Source organism: Triticum dicoccoides, chromosome 4B, assembly GCF_002162155.2.
Source record: "Triticum dicoccoides isolate Atlit2015 ecotype Zavitan chromosome 4B, WEW_v2.0, whole genome shotgun sequence".
Taxonomy (NCBI): domain Eukaryota; kingdom Viridiplantae; phylum Streptophyta; class Magnoliopsida; order Poales; family Poaceae; genus Triticum; species Triticum dicoccoides.
Window position 1 is genome coordinate 630670595 of NC_041387.1, and position 17805 is coordinate 630688399.

At 49.6% G+C, this 17805-nt stretch overlaps 1 pseudogene; it reads right to left on the reverse strand.

Annotated features, from left to right (window-relative positions):
- Positions 1–1080: 1080 nt before the first annotated feature.
- LOC119292922 overlaps positions 1081–17805 on the reverse strand; it is a 36073-nt pseudogene continuing 19348 nt past the window's right edge.

Here is a 17805-nt window from a genome sequence, read left to right on the forward strand (position 1 = left end):
CAAGATGCCCGGTCCACATGGCATCATCACCGTTAGGGGAATCACAGGGCGCTCTTCATGCGCAGAGGAACACGCGACGGCCCTGGCGGTCAGACTGTAAGTTGCCTCCAATATCAAAAAACATGACTGGTCATTATGACCACAGACACGGTTAGACGAGTCTGGTAGCTCGGATACAACTGAACCAGGGCACCATACATGTAATCCCATAGCGGATAACAGGGGTTGTAAATACCCTTTTAGGATACGGCACAACGGAGACAAAGGCGCAGACGTGCAGCAGGCCCCCGTTAAACAGGTTTCTTTTTAGATTAAGCCCCTGTGTAAACCTTTTCTACCGCCTCTTGTTGTTTAACCATCCCATGGGTTCCATACCCACAGAGGATACTGCCGTTATTGGCATTTGGCCACGGCAGATTAAATCGCACGTACCTGGAAATTTAGGGTATATAATAGGCTCTCGTCAGCCTATTTTCTTTTACAAAGACCGAATACCTTCGGGAGTGTTCGGTGTCACGAGTTTGGCCTTATATGCATCAGCTCCGAATCATGTCTTTGGTAAAATGTTGGGTTTGCCCGCCTCCTAGGTTTGCCGCCTTATGTTCCGTTATTTTCGGCTAAGGCGGCCAAAGGAGAACTACTGGGATTGTGCCCTGGTTATTCCGGATGAGCACCTCAGTAGAGAAACCCGAAAACTGATTGTCATGATAAAGCGAGAGACTGTTCAACCACTCGAAGACTCACCGGAGTCTTTAAGGATTCCTCCGCATTAACGAAGGGCCGTTTCCTGGCCATGTACACACGCGCATGTATTTGAATGCATGCGCATGTACCAGGGGATACATAGTAGCCCCACTGTTAGACCCCCCCCATGGCTAAGCGAAAGTGTTACAGCTATATAGTCCGGTTGCCTAGTTCGACGTGTGATCACCTCCTTAATGGACCAAGATGTTGGAGCAAGTGTGATTAAGCATATTTCTCGCGAACACCCCCGCATTGTATGCGTGGGGGCTGAAGCCAACGACTGCTAACTTTCGGACTACTCATATCTATATAAGAACGGCCGCAAAGGGGACACAATCATACTTCCGGGCAAAAAGTATAAATAGAGCCTCATAATCAAAATAAACATTGTTTTTTACAATGATTCGACTTATCACTCGAACAAGACATTCTTCGAGCACTGCGCCTCTATTAGGCGGGCACCCTCTGTGACCTGCGCCAAGTAGTGCTCGGCCTAATATTGGCCTCCCGACGGATCTTGGGTCGCTATAATGGTGGCCTCCATATCCGTCCAATAGGCTTTAACACGGGCAAGAGCCATCCACGCACCCTCTATGCACGCCGACCTCCTCATGGCATCAATCCGAGACACAGCCCCAAGGAATTGCTGCACCAAACCAAAGTAGTTGTCCGGCTTAGGCCCCTTCGGCCAAAGATGGTCTATTACAGACCACATTGCAAGCCCGGACAGCCTGTGAAGCTCCGCCACAGCAGCCACCTTCTCATTTAGCGGCAGCGGGCGAGTGGGAGCATTGAATTGCAACCAAAAAAGATTCTCCACTTCCTTATCACCTTGACCCTCGAAGAACTTGGCAGCGTCAGATGTACTATTCGCCAAGTCCGCATATGCGTCTGCAGGACTCCAGCGCCTGGACAGGGGAGCATACTTCGGATCCAAAAACTTCGTACGCAGTAAGTAGGAGCCCCCAGCCATGATTTTGTCGGCCTGTTGGAGCTCCTCCCGCATACCCCGGATCTCGGTCCGCATCTCCTTGGCGGCATTAAGTGCCTTGTCCAGCTCGGCCGAACTAGCCGTATTCTCCTTTTCAAGGAGTACATGCCGGTCGGCGGCATTTTTCAACTCCCTAGCCATTTCGGCTATCTTTTCCTCACTTCGGCGCTGAGCAGCCTGTTCGGCTCTCAATTCTTCGGCCGCCTTTAGGGCAGCCACGTTGCTAGCCCGAGCTTGTTCCTTGGCCTGAGCAAGTTCCGCTCTCAAGGCCTCCACGACAGCAGCACCATCTGCAGTACAAACACATTGCATCAATATTATGCCCCTCTCACATTTTCCTATAATAAGGGAAGCAGAGCACATACCCTGTGACTCTTCCAGCCGTTTGTTTACCAGCGTGATATCGGCATCAATAGATCCGATCTGCCTCCTCAGTTCGGCAACTTCAGCAGACTGGTCGGCTGTCGGATCCTTATATACCTGCGCACATGTACGGCGCAGCCATTACTATATGATCCCCCGTTTTCCGCCTATGGCGGGCAACCAGAGTCTCAGGGGCTACTATCCATAGGGAGCACACCTAGCGCGTGCTTCATAACCAAAAAATTGTGCATTTTTCACTACATACCTCAAAGCCTTTGAGCAGGCTTGTAAATGCCTCATTCAAACCGCTTGTAGCGGACAAAATCTTCGTGAGCACCGTGCTCATTAAAGAACGGTGCTCCTCCAAGAGTGCGGCTCCAGAAGGCCTGTAAGTACATCCGGTCGGACATCGAACTGTGCCGGACCCTTCTCATTGCCCCCCGTGGGAGCCAAACGCTCCGGGCTCAGGGCGACTAACGTGTTAGCCTCCGGCTTCGGCAGATCCGGACTCCTCCATGACGACACCTCAGTGTCGCCCGCTTCATGAGGCAGAGAGGTGGGTGGGGTCTCACTCTCCATCATCTCCGGAAGAAGATCCCCCAAATACGAACTCTGTTGAGAAGAGCTGCTCGCCGGACTGCAAAGGACAAAGTCCCGGTTATGAATCTCGGAGAAACACTCTACCTTCGAATTAACGATTAACTTACAGCTCGGTGGAGGGCTGGCCCGTTGGTGGGAACGACGCGGCAAGGGTGCCCGTCGCGGCAGAGCCCCCTGGGGATACCTTCTTCCCTTGTTTGGGCATCTCCGCCTCCAAGTCTTTGGAGGCGGCCCTCTTCCTCCCGCGCGAGGAGGAGGCTTTAACCTCCACTTCCCGACTATCCTCCATAGGAGAGGTAGTGATTCCCCCGGTCTGGATGCGTAGTGTGTGAAGTTCGGCTTCTTTGCCCTTTCCTTTGCCTTTCCCTGAGGGGATTTTGCTGAGCACTCGGCCAAGCATCTTGGCGATAGTTGGACCAGGCGAACCTTCAGGAAGTGGCGCCAGACACCTGATTCTCTCCGCCTTGTTGAGCCATTCCTTGCCATGGAGGGATTTTCAGAATAATAGTTATGATAAATATAAATGAAGTGTCTAGCTTTAAGGTTACTTACTTGGGCATCTAGGCGATTGCAGCTTAGGCCCACATCCTCGGTGGTGTCCGGACACTTTACTTGTGGTCCGAAGAATAATTTACACATCCCTTCGAGCTTCAGACCGAAGAAGTGCTTGATAGTCCGCGGACCCTCCGGATTAAACTCCCACATCCGGAGAGGCCGACGTTTGCACGGCAACATCCGTCGGATTAGCATTACTTGAATTATGCTGACAAGATTTATGTCCCTCTTGATGAGCTCCCGGATGCGATTCTGCAGTTCCAGTACATCACCAGCAGGCCCATAATTCTGTCCTACATCGGTCCAAGACGCTAACTGTGATGGAGGGCCTGAGCGGAACTCGGGGGAGGCTACCCACTTTGTGCCTCTGGGAGCTGTAGCATAAAACCAGCTCCGTTGCCATACATCAGATACTTCCGGGAAAGAATCCTCTGGCCATGGGGCATCGGCATTCCTGCTTATTATGGCACCTACGCACTCTGCATGTCGCCCCTCGATAATCTTCGGCTTCACATTGAAGGTCTTGAGCCATAAGCCGAAGTGTGGGGAGACGTGGAGAAAAGCCTCGCACACAATAATGAATGACGAGATATGGAGGATGGCGTCTGGAGCCAGATCATGAAAATCCAACCCATAGTAGAACATGAGCCCCCTCACAAAGGGGTCGAGGGTAAGGCCCAGGCCTCGGAGGAAGTGAGGAACGAACACAACGCTCTCGTTGGTCTCCGGCGTAGGGATGACTTGCCCTGGAGCAGGAAGCCTGTGCTAGATATCGACGGTCTGGTATCCGACCTCCCTAAGCTTCATAATGTCCTCCTCTTGGATCGAGGAGGCCACCCACCGGCCTTTTGCGTCGGATCCAGACATGTTGGAGGGTCTGGGTGTTGGAGCTTGGGTCTTGGGTGTTAGAACTCGAGGTGCGAGAAGGAGCAAGGGAGGTGGAAAAGAGGCGTAGGCCTTGACCCCTTTATAAAAGGGATGAATATCAAGATTCCTCAGCGTAACCCCTTGAGACTTATCTAAAATACACGGAGTCATACCAACGGTCGCCGTGGGGTCACACACACCCATATTGATGAAAGATCCCATATTAAGAGGAACACAATCTTTGCCTTGGAAGGACGTGCCAATAAAACCGCTTCGCAACGCGAGCCGAGGTGGGGCAGGAAACGCCAGTTCATGTTGGACCAGGACACGATGCAAGGCACGACGTACAAAGATCGCCAGCAGAACGGATTTATGCTATGTTCCCTATAGTGGTGTGTGAAGATCATGTTGCAGATCCGGACACGGTCTACATGTTCGATAATAACCTTGGAGTATTCGGAAGAAGGAACCCGCCTTGCAATGCCGAAGACAAGACTGTGCGCCGGACTCATCGTCATTGAAGCCTGGTTCAGGGGCTACTGAGGGAGTGCTGGATTAGGGGGTATTCGGACAAACGGACTATATACATAGTCCGGACTATTGAAGCGTGAAGATACAAGACTCAAGACTTCGTCCCATGTCCAGATGGGACTCTACTTTGGGTGGAAGACAAGCTTGGCAATCCGGATATTATATTTCCTTCCTTGTAACCGACTCCATGTAAACCCTAGCTCTCTCCCGTGTCTATATAAACCGGAGAGGATGGTCCTTAGAAGGCCGATCACAATTACAATCATACCATCATAGGCTAGCTCTTAGAGTTTAGCCTCTACGATCTCGTGGTAGATCTACTCTTGTACTACACATATCTTCAATATTAATCAAGTAGGAAGTAGGGTTTTACCTCCATTGAGAGGGCCCGAACCTGGGTAAACATTGTGTCCCTTGCTTCATGTTACCATCAGCCGAAGACGCACAGATCGGGACCCCCTACCCGAGATCCACCAGTTTTGACACTGACACTCGTTCCCGGTGAGCCCGGCACCGCGCACCACCACACACGTACGCCAAGGTGTAGGGGGAGGGGTCTGAGGTGTCCTGTTGTAGACGCACTTGGAACTGAACATCCTTCAGCGAGATGCAAATTCGGTGGAAACTCACAAAATCTTTGTCTGGCCCCAAAGTGGGCTTCTGATTGACATTATTGTCGGTTATGTGTTGTTCTTGGCAATAGGTCAACATAAATAAAAACACAAACGCAATTTGAGAGTGCCTTAACTCCCACCTCGGCGCTCCTCCCGCTCGCTACTTGGAAAGCATCACTCGTCTCTCGTGTCGAGCGGCTAGCCCTCATGTGGCATGTCCTGTCTGCTATGCCCGTCCACATTCTCCTTGCCATGGCCATCAACCCGACGATCCTCAACAAAATCTCTCAGATCATTCGTGACTTTCTTTGGCACGGAAGGAAAGATGCCAAGTCTAGCTGCTGCCTTGTTAACTCGAGGCGCATTTGTCGCCCGTTGGAGTATATGGTGGCCTTGACATGTGTGACCTTCACCGCACCGGCATCTCCTTGTGTGCCCATTGGCTTTGGTTGCAAGCCACCGACCCCAGCCGCCCTTGGCACCATCTGGAGGCATCATGTGATGCCGAAACGCGACAGTTCTTCCGTGCATCTACTACTTGGACCCTCGGCAATAGCAAGACCTGCCGCTTTTGGTGCGACCATTGGCTTGACGGGATGACCATATCTGAGCTCTCCCGTAAGATCCTTGCTCTTGTGCCACGGCGTCGGCGCCGTCGCACCTTGGTCTCCGATGGGCTTAACCAGCATGCGTGGATTCGGGATATCCACGGCACTCTTGGTCCCATCGAGGTAGTCCAATATGTTCATCTCTGGCGGCGTCTTCATGGCATACAACTCAGTAGCTCCCCGGACAAAATCTACTGGAAATGGACTGGCAGCGGTGCCTACTCAGCTAAATCCTACTACAAGGCACTCTTCTTCGGATCAACCTCCCCACCCGCTTGGCGCCCGATCTAGAAGGGATGGGCCCTTCTGCGCAACAAGTTCTTCATGTGGATGCCTTCCCTTGACTGATGTTGGACTGCCAAGCGTCGCGCACGGCACGGCCTTACGCATGATCCACAATGCATCTTCTGTTCCCAGGAGCTCGAGACCATTGAGCACCTCCTTGTGGGCTGCGTCTTCTCGCGGATAACTTGGCACGAAATCCTCTCTTGGTGCCGATTGGTTACACCGCCCATGCTCCATTCCACCACTTTCTTCGACTGGTGGCTTCAGGCCATGGCGGCCTCCCGGGATAGCCTTAGAAGAGGCCTCAACTCCATCATTGTCCTCACCGCATAGGCTATCTCGAAGCACAGGAACGCGGACTTCTTTGATGGCGCACAGCTCTCTACCGATGACCTTGTGCAGCTGATCAAGGACGATGCGGGCAGATGGGCTAGGGCCGGTGCTAGAGGTTTAGAACAAATTGTCCCTGTAATCTGACCTTTAGGGCTTGAGACTGAGCATCCTCCTCTGTTTCTCGCGTAGCACCCTCCCGGACACCATCTAGCGCATGTTCGCAAGGACTGCACTCTATACTTTGTACTATTTTTCCACCTATCAATGAAATGATATGCTGCTCAACGTATTCACGAAACAAAAGATGTAGAAGTGCCATTGTTGCTTCCGGTTGTTCCAGACAAAGATGAAAAGCTTCGTGTACCAACCGGAGACATGTAATATGCGACCGGCATCAGCGCAGGGAGACTCAGGAGGGGTGCCTCTGACCGCAATACGTTCACAGCCTGCCTGATAGACGGTCTCATTTTGAAGTCGAGCTAAGAACACCAGATCCTAAAGATCATCACACGCTTCATCTCCTGGGCATCAAACTCTCCGCCCAATCGCTCGTCGGTGGCGTCTAGAATCACGCCCTTGCCATACAGATCCCAGACCCACTGAGCTAGGTGGACTGTGTCCTCCTCCCGCTGAGCTACCACCACAGGCCGCCTGTCGCAAGCAGTCTCAAGGAGCACGACACCGAAGCTATAGACATCTGACTCGGGATTGGTCTTGCCGGTGGTCATGCACTCTAGGTCCATGTACCCCATCGTACCTGCGAAATCTGTTGTCAGTGATCCTCGGTCGTGCTGGACGAGCTTGGCGAGCCCGAAGTCGCGGAGCTTGGCCTTGAACGACGAGTCTAGCATGATGTTGCTTGGATTGATGTCCCTGTGCAGGATGCATTTGTCCCAGTCCTAGTGTAGGTAGAGAAGCACCGAGCCTAATCCGAGCAGAATCTCATGTCTGAAGACAAAGGGAAAATAGAACATGAGATGGTTAATTATCACCTTAAGGGAAAAGCAACTGGAGAGTGATACAGTTACAGTGCTTGCGCTTTTTCTGTGATGGGCGGGCATACATACCTTACAAACAATGGGAGCACAACGTTATTGGCGCCATAGAGATGCCCGTCGAGGCTGCCATTGGGCATCAACTTGTAGATGAGAAGCAGATCGCCGCCTTCGTGGCACCAGCCGATGAGCTGCACGAGGTTCTTGTGCTAGAGCCGACTTATGACCTTCACCTCAGAGGCATACTCCTTCCTCTGCTGCTTGGATCCCTTGGAGACCCTCTTGATAGCTACTTGAAGGTTCAGTTCGTCCAAGAATCCTCTGTACATGGACCCAAAGCCTCCTTCTCCGAGCTTGTTCTTATCACAGAAGTTGTCGGTGGCGACGTCCAAGTCCCCATAGCGAAACCTCTTTGGCACGCATCCCTTCTCGGGATCGTCTTCCATGGCCTGGTCAACATCGAAGAAGTTACCCTCTTCCCACCAATTCTCCATTGCTTCCTCGCGTATTTCAGCTTGCTTTCGCCGTCGCCTCACAACCGCCGCCATAAAAGGAAACGGATCAAGGAGCCAATAATGGTAAAAACAAGATGGAACTAGATACGCCTATCAGAACCGTCCTTAATGAAGGCGGAGGAGGCAAAGGTTGTACGAAAAAACTCGGAGAATGACATTGGACTAGCATTTGAATAATGCAATATGTGCAAGGTCTAGCTCCTATAACTACAAGCATGTAAAGACACGGCTACTGACCTCCTGGGGTTCCTGGAGGAGGATGCAGATACGACGATGGTGGCAATGCCAACTCGTCATTCTGGCAGTAGGCGTTGTTACCATAGCCCACTTGGAGGATGTCGCAATACTTCTTGTAGTAGTAGTTGTATTGAATTCATGCTCCAGCCAACTCATCCAAAAGTCCGAACTGATGGAGGGAGGCAGGCAATATATTTGAACACTCCTCCTCACGTCTAGGATATTTTAGTCCGTAGACGTGGGATCGATGTAGGCCGCATAATCATTTTTATTTAATACTACATTGGCAGGGTCTTGAACTCAAGACCTCTTGGCTTTGATACCATGTAAGATGGAAGCGTATCTACTCTGAAGTAGAGATAGATGTACTGACAGACTTACACTTTTCTATAGCTACTCTTCTGAGAATATCAGTGGTATATTTTTCCTGCGTAAGGAGTATGCCATCTTTTACCTTCTTGACCTCAATTCCAAGAAAGTAATGAAGATCTCCCAAGTCTTTGAGAGCAAACTCTAGTTTTAGATCCTTAAGCAGACAAGTAGTAGCATCTGGACTTGAGCTGGCAACAATTATATCATCAACATAAACAAGAACAAATATGGTAGTATTGCTCTTACTGTAAAAGAATAGTGAGGTATCTGCCTTTGATGGTGTAAACCCAAGATTTTGTAACTGAGTGCTCAACCTTGAGTACCAGGCTCTTGGGGCATGTTTTAACCCATACAAAGCTTTATCCAACTTACAAACACAATGTAGTGTGCTCTTATTTTTCATATCCTGGTGGTTGTCGCATGAACACTTCTTCCTCAAGAACACCATGAAGAAACGCGTTCTACACATCTAGCTGTCGTAAACTCCATCCTCTGAAAATGGCAATAGACAACACAAGTCGAATAGTAGCTGCTTTAATAACAGGACTAAAGGTATCGTCATAATCAATACCAAACACTTGCTTAAAGCCCTTTGCAACGAGACATGGGTTGCAGGACAACACCTCGCCTTGCTACACTTGTTTGCAGGAGGAGGATACAGTTGAGCACATTGTGGTGCAGTGTGTCTACACCCGCCAGGTGTGGCACACGTGTTTCGACTCCTAACAAATCAACGTCCATCCTCCCAACGACACGGACACATTTGTGGAATGGTGGCTTAGGGCTCGCTCTGGCTTCCAAGGGAAGCACAAGCGAGGTTTCGACTCAGTTATCATCGGCGCCGCTTGGATGTTGTGGAAGCAAAGGAACGCCAAGGTGTTCAATCGACCGGACCAAGATAAGGACTATAGTGAGCTAGCTAGAGCCATCCTCGATGAGATCCAAGAGTGGTATAATGCAAGTGTGGGTGGGGGTGGTTTAGATCGTTTTGTAAGAGATCGCACTTGATTTCCTTGTAGGTGGGTGTGAGTGGGTGCTCGGGCGATGGATGTTCGCATCGATCCCTCGAATCTTGTAAACTGTCTTTCTTCCTTCTATAAAGATAAGGTACGCTATTGGCGTACTCTCGAAAAAAAAAGCCCTTTGCAACTAGTCTAGCCTTGTATCTGTCTATGCTTCCATTGGCTTTTCTTTTGATTTTGTATACCCACTTACAATCAATCACATTGTTGCCCCTTTTTGGCGGTACTAGATACCAAGTTCTATTTTTAATGAGTACATCATATTCACTATCCATAGCTTTCTTCCAATCTTTGTGAGCAAGAGCATCATGTAAATGAGTTGGCTCACCGGTGCTAGTAAGGAATGCACGCTTGATTTTATCATACCTTATAGTACCCTTAGTGTATTCTTTTTTCCTTTATAATACCTGAATGAGATCTTGTATGCCGACGAGGAAGCATAGGTTTTGATGTGGATCTCACCACAAAGGATCCGGGCGAATCTGACGCAGCATCCGGCTCCAAATCCGATGCCGCAGATGGAATCGGCATCGAACTCCCCCCTCCAAGGGAATCGTTCCGCGTGTCGCTTGGATCCTGGTCAGGCATGCACGCGCTGGTGCGAGCCCCACTGGACCGAGTGGGCGGACTCAGGCCAACTCCACCATAGGACCCCAAATGAACGTCCGGTTTGGCCGGATTTTGTCCTTTTGGGGCGACAATGGGTTCGCCCATGTCCGCTTCTGTCCATTGGGTCGTGGGAGCACCCAACGCGCGGCCGCAACCCAAATCATGTCCGTGTTGGACGTGATTAAAAAACAGAAAAACTTAAATAAAATGACTAAATAAAGTAAATAAACGCAGTTTAAAAAAAACATAAGTTAGGGGTCACGGCCATAAAACGGCCCAGTTTCACAGTTCACTTAACGGCCTAGTGCCATAATTAACATAAAAACAAATTAAAAAAACACCGCCTGCATGCTCCTACCGTGGTTGTCGCCGTCTTTAGTGGCCGCCGGTGTCGTCGTCGTCGCTGACGAGGTCGACGTAGTCCGGCGGCGTCTAGAGGTGGGCCGACGGTCCATGGTACGCGGGGGCGGGCTGGAAGGCGGGAGCCTGCACCACCTCCTCCCGTGGCGACGCGTCCCGCTCCTGTGACCGTGGTGGCGTGGGGCACCAGTTCACGGCCCCCACGGCATCGGCCATCTCCGGAGCCATGCACGACCAGCTCCACTGCTGGCCCACCAGGCCTGGGTGGAACGCGGCCACTGGCTCCTCCTCCATCGCCTCCTCCGCAGCCACCATCTCCAGCTCGGGGATGGCAACATCGCCGGCCGCAGAGAGGGCCATCATCTCCTCGAGGACCTCCCATTGGCGCTCATCGTACATCTTCATGGAGTCCTCCATGACACGCGCCATGAGACATGCCTCCTCCTCCGCTGTCATGTGAGGAGGTGGTGGCGGCGATGGAGAGGGTGAAGGCGATGGTGTGGGCGTGAGGCCCCGCACCCGCGTACGCCCGCGCACCTGGGGAGCACACACCGCGCACTTTGGACATGGCCGCCGCGGCCCCGGTGACATACCGGCGAAGAATGACACGCACCGCACGTCGTGCTCGTCCTGGAGCCACGTGTCCCAGAGCCGGGAGTCGGGGGCGTACCTGTCGTCGTAGTACAGGTCGTCAGGAGGAGGCGGCGCCGGCGCTCGGTCTCCTCGCGGCATGCACGGCCGCTCGCAGGCACCGGCGGGATCGGGACCCGGTCGGCGGAGAGGTGCCAGTTATTGGGGAGGCGCACGTCGCTCCACGGGAGCGGCGTCCTCGTCTCCCAATAACACCGGCATACATCCGCGGCGATGTACTGCCGGTCGCGCTTGCCGCCGGCGTAGGGCCGATGGTGAATGGGGCAGGAGCGGGGGCCCGGCGCGGTGGTGATGCGGGCTCCTCCTTCACGCCGCGGCGACGGCGGCCCGAGGATGAGCTAGCCTCGCGATCGTGCATCCCCTTGCGGCCGTAGTTCCAGAGCCCCATGGCTGCAAGGCGGTCGGCCGGCGAGTTCGAGGCTAGGGTTTGGGGGTTTGGGGGTGTCGGGTTTCAAGGAGGCCGCGGGGTGGAGTGGGGAGTGTGGACGACAACCGGTCCACGGCTTCCCCATTTAAGAAGGACCGCGACTATTCGCCTGGGCTTATGACAGGAGGGGCCGTCCGCGTGTGCGCATTGATATTGGCGGGTGGGATGTAGGTGGCCACCTGCCACGCGGCACCGACGCGGACGAGCGACGCGTCCGTTTGTTGTCCGCCGTGACCCAAACCCGGAGCATGTTTGCGCTCGAAATGGGTCGGCCCGGACACAAAATAGACAAGATGGGTCCGGGCCGCCGCGTGCTGGGCCGACCGGTTTGTCCCTTTTACCCCAAAAGGACGGGTCCGGATGGGATGGGGTCGCGCGGTGGAGTTGGCCTCATAGCACCGGACGAGTCGTCCCCGCCCGCGTCGGCTGGGCTGGTGGGCTCCGCGCCTGCTAGGCTGTCGGCCACCCGATCGGCTAGGACGCGCATGGCGACGGACTCCTCTTGGGATCCCGCACCTGTCGACGCAGCAGGACTGCAGTGCGGATCCGCCTGGATCGCAGCGACCGGCTAACAGCGCTGCCACCAGCATCCTCCTAGGATCCAGCGCCAATTTTGGCTACATCTACGCACATAAAATCATAGCCTGCTGCTGCACGAGTATCTCTGGAATCAAAAATTTCAATGGATTTAGTTCTCAAAAAAAAATTCAATGGATTTTTGCACATGATCAGTTCTATTAAATTCACCCCCGTGATCAGAATTTGACATATAATCTGGAAGAGGAGAAATTTTAGCACGTAATGGAGCTTCGGCATTGGGATGAAGTTTGGCAAAAGGAAATAATGTTTCATCGAAAACCACATCTCGAGAAATATAGATACGACCTGTGGCAATCTCTAGGCACTTATATCCTTTATGAAGGTTACTGTAGCCAAGAAAAACACATTGTGTTGAGCAAAACTCGAGTTTGTGACGATTGTAAGGACGTAAATTTGGGTAACATGCACCCCCAAATTTTTTGAGAGAATTGTAGTCTGATTTTTGATGAAACAAACATTCCAACGGAGTGGTGTTGCCAATGACTATGCTAGGGAGGTGATTAATAAGATAGGTAGCCGTGATGAATGCTTCTTCCCAGTATTTGAGTGGCATAGATGCATGAGCTAAAAGAGATAGACCAACTTCAACAATATGGCGATGTTTACATTAAACCGAGCCGTTTTGTTGATGTGCATAAGGGCAAGACACATGATGGATGATGCCTATGCTACGGAATAAGGAGTTGAGTTTCTCATACTCTCCTCCCGAGTCACTTTGGACTGCAAGAATTTTTCTGTCGAAGTGTCTTTCAACAAGTTTTTGAAACTCTTGGAAAATGGAAAAGACTTCAGATTTAAACATAAGCAAATATCCAAGTGAATTTGCTATAATCATCGATAAAACTAACATAGTATTTCTTTCTTCCAAAAGAATCTCTTGCATGACCCCATACATCACTGAAAATAAGCTCTAAAGGAGCATGAGACACACTATTTGAAATAGGATAGTGAAGTTGGTGACTCTTGGCACATTGACAAGCTTCACACACAGACTCATTATTTGAACTATGTGACAATGAAAGATTGCCTTTATTGACTACATTGAAGATGGATGTCCTAATCTCTGATGCCACCTTACCAGGGAGGGCTTGATGCCGAATAAACTTGACGATGACGCTTGCGGCTAAAGAATCTTGATGTGATGGGGTAAAGCCCTCCAATACATCTACCATGATGAATGAGCTCCCTCGTTGCCCGATTCTTTATAAAAAATAGGTGGGATGAGTCTCAAAGAAAACATTATTGTCTGAAGTTAAACGAGACACAGATACTAAGTTTTTGTCGGCATGTGGAACATGAAGAACATATTTTAAGACAAGTCACGTTTAAGACTAGGGCAATTAATAGAAGCTTAACCAATGTGACAAATTTCCATACCTCCACCGCTTGCGGTGTGAATCTGGTCGTCGTTGTGGTATCTGTCGTGGAGAGCAAGCTTTTCTAGATCGTTCATGACATGGTCCGTGGCACCTGAGTCTGCATACCAGACCGTGTCACCATCACCTCCTCCTTGCTCACGGATGGAAGCAGCTGCATGGCACGCATCAGGCACGTAGTGTCACGCCCAATATGCGACCCTATCCAAAAGGAACTCGAAGGTCCCACCAACGATAGACCCGCATATTGAAACACTTTTGCAAGGTGGATATCATTACATCAACATTACATAATAGATGGGGATACATACATAAGGCATGCAATGCCACACGAATACAACATCACAATACATAAGAGCATCATCCGGCTACGGATGAATCACAAACAGAAACTCAAACGACATCCACCCTGCTAGCCCAGGCTGCCGACCTGGAACCTATCCCCTGATCGAAGAAGCAGAAGAAGAACTCAACGCAAGCAAACATCGCTCTCGCGTCATGATCATCGCATAACCTGTACCTGCAACTGTTGTTGTAGTAATCTGTGAGCCACGAGGACTCAGCAATCCCATTACCATGGGTATCAAGACTAGCAAAGCTTAAGGGAAAGGAAGGGGTAAAGTGGTGAGGCTGCAGCAGCGACTAAGCATATATGGGGGCTAACATACGCAAATAAGAGCGAGGAGAGATCAAAAGGAATGGTCGTCAACTAGTAATGATCAAGAACTGATCCTGAACTCCTACTTACGTCAATCATAACCCAGAAACCGTGTTCACTTTCCGGACTCCGCCGAAAAGAGACCATCACGGCTACACACGCGGTTGATGCGTTTTAAATCGGATCTGGTGTCCAGTTATCTACAACCGGACATTAACAAATTCCCATCTGCCTATAACCGCAGGCACGGCTTTTGAAAGATTATACCCTGCAGGGGTGTCCCAACTTAGCCCATGATAAGCTCTCCTGATCAACGAAGGATATACCTTCTCCCAGGAAGACCCGATCAGACTCGGAATCCCGGTTTACAAGACATTTCGGCAATGGTAAAACAAGACCAGCAAGACCGCCCGATGCGCCGGCAATCCCGATAGGAGCTGCACATATCTCGTTCTCAGGGCAACACCGGATGAACACTACGTACAACTAAAACCAGACCTCGAGTTTCCCCGAGGTGGCGCTGCAAGTGGCTCTGGTTCGGACCAACACTTAGACAAGCATTGGCCCGGGGGGGCTGTAATAAAGATGACCCTTGGGTTAATTATTCCCAAGGGAAATATAGGTGGTGGTGAGGCAAATGGTAAAACCAAGGTTGGGCCTTGCTGGAGGAGTTTTATTCAAAGCGAACTGTCAAGGGGGTCCCATAAATCACCCGACCGCGTAAGGAACGCAAATCCGGGAACATAACACCGGTATGACGGAAACTAGGGCGGCAAGGGTGGAACAAAACACCAGGCATAAGGCCGAGCCTTCCACCCTTTACCAAATATATAGATGCATTAATAATATAAGAGATATTGTGATATCCCAACCAAAATCCTGTCCACCATGGAGAAATCTTCCACTTCACCTGCAACTAGCAACGCTATAATAGGAGCTGAGCAAAAGCGGTAACATAGCCAAACAACGGTTTGCATAGGAAAGGTGTCAAAGGTTAGAGGTTCATGGCAATTTGGGATGGCTTGATGAGCAAAAGATAGGTAACGCAGCATAGCGATAGAACGAGCAACTAGCATAGCAATGATAGTAGTGAGATCCAGGGTAGCGGTCATCTTGCCTGAAATCCCGCTAGGAAGAAGAACGAGTCCATGAAGAAGACGAACGGATGAAGCCGAACCAAGTGTAGACGAACGAATCCTCACGATCGCAACGAAACAGGAACTATCGAAAAGAAGCACACAACATAGTAAACACACCACACATGAACATGACATGATGCACAACAAGCATGATGCATGACAAGGCTACATGAGGCTACTCATGACAAGAGATGATGCAAACAAGAGCAACACATCAAGGCAAGTTTAAATGAGGCCGGGAACAACATACAACAATTCCGGTAAGTCCTCATATGCATATTTCGAAATTGGTCCAGATCTGAATAAACATTATGTTCAAGGAGTTAAACATCAAGTTAACATGCACAAAGATGGTCTACACGAGATTCTAGTCAAGTTACATATAAAGTTCATTTAGTTCGGAGCTACGGCCTAGAAGATATGAGTAAAACAAGTTAAACATGGCATTGATGCAAAATGCACCCAAACATCAAGCAAACACCTCAAAACAAGGATGCAACATGATAATATGAAACTACATGCAAAAACAAGCAAGTTTCATATAGAGCACACTCAAAACGGAGCAACGGTTCAACACACACACATGAAACAAGTTTAAAGGACAAGCTGTCTAAAACAGCAACTAGGCATATTGCAAGCATCAAAACAATATGCTACAGGACCTCAACAAGAAAACAAAAGGCATGGGCATGATGTACAGGGAAAGCACAACAAAACATGAACACTGAGCTATCTCCAGAAATCACTAGAACATGCTCAAACACACATGGTAAGATTGCAAGTAATAACAATTCAGACTTTGCAGAAAATAACATCAGGTTGCAATATTTAGAGCTATCAAACAACATGTTACAGGAACTTATCATGGCAAACAAAGGCATGTCATGAATCTACTAAATGCATAGATCAAATGTCCTTTACTGACCATAAGCCAAAAAGGATTAGAAAATATGATGGCACCCATGTAAACATAGCAAGTTATATTACAGATTCAAACATTGCAGAAACAGAATTATGAAGGCATGTAGATGAGCTTCTGAAACTCACTACAGAGCAAAACATGGCATGGCAAGGCAACCAACAGTAAGAAGACATGTTTGTGAAGCTATGCATGGCAATAGCAAGTTCATAGGGTGCATGGAACACTAGGGAAACACATGGCAACAACTGAACTTAATGTTAACAGGCTGACAGCAACATTATCAAGCAACTTTGGAGCAAGATTACAACAAGCTACAGCAATCTATAATTTCAACCAGGGTCATGGATGGATAGAGCATGACATGTAGAACAAAAGATATTTAGTGAACATCTCCAGATTATGCATAGAATGATTAGTAGCAACTTGTTTACATAGCATCACGAAATAACAGATTCAGCCTAGCAAAACAGTAACAGCATGTACCCTACTTAACAAGCTTGATTCACTCACCACAAGACATTGCATGACAAGATAAGCATAGCATCAGCAAGAAGGCATGTTTATGTAACAAACCAAGGCAAGAACAAGTTCATAGCATGCAAGGATCAACTATAGCAACCTTAGCAAAATTGAATAACATGTAAATAATCTGCCAGGAAACATTTTGAAGCAAAAGTAGAGCACAAAATGGCATGTTAGACTACTCCATAATTGCAGCCAGAGGCATGAACGGATAGACAATAACCATATGTTCAAAACATCCTTACTGAAGTATCTCAAAATATGCATGGATATCTCTGTAGCATCAAGTTTACATGGCATGAAAATAACAGCAGAACAGGGACTAAATCAGTAACATCACGATGCCTAGTTTGCGTGCTTATGCTAGTCACCACATTTATCACAAAAATACATGGCATACACCACTGTATAGATGTCATGGCATAGTTCAAAACACATGTAGACATCAACCTCATAGGATGCACACATCAATCATGGCAATAATGACAAAAGAGCTCGTTCTGTTAACAGACAGCAGAAAAACATCATGAAGCACTCTTACAACAATGATTCAGGCATCTGTATGACCTCAAATGAATATGATGCAATGGAATGAAATGATGTACTCGTTGAGACGAACAAATTGACATATTACACGCACAAAACGGAGCTACGAATGCAGATATATAATGCTATGAACATGGCATGGTTATTACTGCAGATCTGGGGACTTAGTCGTTTTTTTTTTTTGAAAAAACAGATCGGGCGCAGATGAACTAAAAGACGCCTCGGGCGCGGTTTAGTCGGGCTGCTCACCACTGGGCTGGCCCAGGAAGGAGGAGGCAGGCCGTCGAGCTGGGCCGGGGCGATGCTGGGCTGGGCCGACGCGGGGTCAACGCGAGCGAGCGGCGCTCGTCGTCGTCCTCCTCG